The sequence below is a fragment of the Schistocerca americana genome, chromosome 1 (assembly GCF_021461395.2).
Source record: "Schistocerca americana isolate TAMUIC-IGC-003095 chromosome 1, iqSchAmer2.1, whole genome shotgun sequence".
In the NCBI taxonomy this organism is placed as follows: domain Eukaryota; kingdom Metazoa; phylum Arthropoda; class Insecta; order Orthoptera; family Acrididae; genus Schistocerca; species Schistocerca americana.
Window position 1 is genome coordinate 1,150,791,563 of NC_060119.1, and position 3,822 is coordinate 1,150,795,384.

The window sequence follows — 3,822 nt, forward strand, 5'->3', positions numbered from 1 at the left end:
AATTAATTCTGCGAACACCAAGCTGTCCTGTTAGCTTCGAAACAGACGTCCCCGATCAAGCAGCTCAGCAAGAATATGCCGATTACTGGAATACACGCTGAAGGATCATGGACTAACGTGGCAGGTGTCGATTACTCGCCGACAGGATCATTCAAGTGGAAACTGTTTTGAAGGAACAGTGATTAAGAGACACCATGAAGTATATTGCTCTAATCATCTAATGATGTAAATCATCTAATGATGTAAAAGCTCAGTATGCATAAGCAACTTTTCGTGGTGATTAATTTTAAGGAATTTTTTATGTAATAAAACAATTCCAAGCGCATTAAGATGATTATTTACTAATTAACCGGTTTCGACCACTGATCCGATCATCAGTAATAAATAAACATCTTTATGCGGTTGGAAACGTTTTATTATACAAAAAAAGGTCTAATAGAATCGCTGACTTCCAATAAAAACAAATAATTCTAATTTTACGTAATTGTAAATTGTTATATTGTAAGGCTGTTGTGATTTATTTTCAACAATAACGTTCAGAAATACTGTTGAAACCTGTTTTCATCCATTTACTCATTTCTTTCCATAATCATAATGATTTTACAAGTTCATTGACTTGTGGCATAGTCTGTATTACTGCAAACAATTGCTATCAATATTAATGAGGTAATTAAAAGTTATATAGTTTTATCGCCTTTCATTTGCTTTTAACTACCAATACTTTTTTGTTTATACACTTTTTAAGTGTTTTACATGTTTACTGTTTCGCATTTGATGTCATGCAAATTGGATTTTGTGAGCTATGCATTATCTACCATTGCCTTATTAGGTAGAAAACGCACGAGTTGCTCAGGTGTCAGTGTGTTTAGGAGAATAATTTATCTGTGGTAATCTGTTTCATTTGGACTAATTTCTGGTCATTTGTAATGCTACAGTTTTTGGTTAATTACTTCAATGTGTGAATATAATGTTCAGCCAATTTGAAGAAAAGTACCCTATTCTTGGTTCCACGGAACTTAAAATTTCGGAGCGCAGTAAAAATAGGGGAGACGGATCGGAATATTCTCAGTCCGTGTAGTTGTACATGGTCAGTTCTAGCCCAGTCGAGGTTCGAGGAGGCGCAGTTTCGGATGATACAGTTACATTTTCTGATACTCTCTGATCCGTTATCGTCGCGGTATCTACTCCGTTGAAGTGTGTAATTGAACTTAACGCTTCACCAAGATTTACGCTACAGTTTATTACTGTATAAAACCTGTTTCCATCCGTTCTTAAGTTATTTCTTGTGCCACAAATGTGAAGATGTTGTATTGCGAAAAGCGTCAGGAGTAAAAATAAAAGAATTTCGGTGACTGAGATAAGAGTAAATTATTTGATAAAGATCTTTGCCCACCTATCCAGTGATATACAGAATTTAATGGATAACAAAATTAAGTTGAAACACAGACAGAAATTATATTAGTTTGACAACTAGTTTGGAAGAATTTCTGAATTTGCAGCAACATGACATTGTGAGTGTGCGTGGGCCTGTGTGTGTGTGTGTGTGTGTGTGTGTGTGTGTGTGTGTGTGTGTGTGTGTGTGTATGTGTACGTGGTTGCGTTTGTAAGAGAGAGAGGGAGAGAGAGAGAATGTATATAACACTGTATGTATCTAAAAGGCAACTTAATAAATCATGTAAATAACGATCAATAATAAATATAATATTTAATTTTCTATTTCAGTGTTTTATAGTGTTCACCTTCAGTCCTCAGCTCAGCAATCCTTTCACCAAGATATGTTCGCTCATATTGTTAATTTAATCAGGCAATCCCTATCACAAGCTAAGTAACGAATTGTCTTTGCGAGAAAAACGTCAGTTACTGCACGTACTTGAAAAATGTAACAGTGAGAATTCTGATTATGTGTATCATGCTGGGAATTTTACTTTTAACTGGAAATTGCTAACTGAGCCATTTGTCATCCTTGCTAAATCGAAACACTGTGATGGTGATGTTCCTTTACTTGAAAATGTGCTGCTTATATGAATGCGTGGTGTCTGTTCTTTTGGCCATGTCCGAAACATCAGACACCACGTATAATCCACAGCTATTATACATTATATGTAAACTGAAGGTGGAGAAGGGAATACAGGAAAGGAAAGGGAGAGAATCACTGCTGTCACCTGCATCAGAACATTATGCAGAACCAGCGGCGACGAGTGTAAATGTGTACCGGACCGAGATTTGTACCCAGGATTTCCTGCTTACGAGGAAGATGTGTTAATCAATGCTCCATCCGGGACTGTGGGTAGGTGGAACACGATGGGAGTGGGAATCGGCAGTGAAGCGTGCCGAGATAGTCCGCGCAGTTGCGATAACGCTGTGTCCCGGATGGCGCAATGGTTAACGCGCCTGCCCGATAAGCAGAAGATCCTGGGTTCGAATCCCAGTCTGGTACACATTTTCATTCATCGCCGCTGCTTCCGCGTAACGTCCCGATGCATCTGACAGCAGTGATCTCCCTTCCCTTTTTTCCCTTCTCCACCGTCAATCTACATAAAATGTGCTACACCGAAACAGAATGTGAACAGGTTAGTAACAAAATGTAACATGTCGGTATTCCTTAAGCAGTGACATCACGTGCAGCAGAAAGTAAACTGTTGAAAACAATATACGGTTTGTGTATACCTTTGGTACATTAGAGAGAGAAGAGATGCCGATGATACGGAGTGTTCAAAAAGTCTCTCCTCAGTGCCGTATGATTGTTAGCCGCGCCTGCCGTTTGATTGTTCGCCTGCCTGGGTTACTTCCCTTCAAGTGGACGAAAATTTGTAAGTAAAAATGAATATATTTCACTGAGTTTCATTTCGGTATACTCACTGCGGCATACGGCATGATGGCAATGTTGGACGTCCCTCAACCACCAACAATGGTTAATTTATAGATAAATATTGTTGCATACTCTGATCGCAGCTAGCAGAAACGTAGACACAACTCACTGAATGGAATAGTTTCAGCTACTTCCTTTGATACAAAAAAGTACTAAATGTGGATATTATGCTAAAATTTTGTTACATGTGCAATTAGCTTGCGACACTCAGTTTATAAGTCAGAATAACTATGATGGGCTCAGTGGAGGAACAGAGGTGTGTTAAATACTTTCAAATCTCCAGTTGAGACGTGACGTACGTTACGGTGGCTAAGCTGCCTGGGAGACAGTAACAGCAAAGCATGTAACAGATGTTGCTGAGCCGTTGCAGAAAATATCCCTTGTGGTTCCATCAATTTTGTCCGTGAGCTATAAAGTATACACTAAGACAAAAAAAATTTAACAATTAAAAAACAACGCACCGCGAAAGAATTATCCGAATAGGACGGAAATCGGTAGATGTTATGTACATGTACAAAGAACAACTGAGTACAATTTCAGAAAATTTGGATGACTTACCCAAGAGAAAGAGCTTCACAAATTGAGCATGTAAATGACGCGTTCGTGCATCTCTGGCCCTTATGCAAGCAGTTATTCTGCTTGGCATTGATAGATAGAGTTGTTGGATGTCCTCCTTAGGGATATAGCGCCAAATTCTGCACAGCTGGGAAATTAAATCGTCAGAATGCAGAGCTGGTAGGAGAGCATTGCCCACAATGCTCCAAACGCCCGCAATTGCGGAGAGGTTCGAATACCTTGCTGGCCGAGATAAGCACAGTGACAACAGTAGAAATTCTCGGCGTCTGCAGGTGGCCATTGTGTAACAGAATTGTAAGCCCAAGGTGGCTTGCCACCAGGGGCAATAAAATAAGGCGTAGAATGTCGTCGACTTAACGCTGTGCTGTAAAGGTACA

General features: G+C 39.4%; 1 non-coding gene across 1 annotated transcript; it reads left to right on the forward strand.

The window, feature by feature from the left end:
- Positions 1-2,363: 2,363 nt before the first annotated feature.
- Positions 2,364-2,438, forward strand: Trnai-gau. Its single transcript has one exon. It is a non-coding gene; the product is annotated as a tRNA-Ile (tRNA).
- The last annotated feature ends 1,384 nt before the right edge of the window (positions 2,439-3,822 follow it).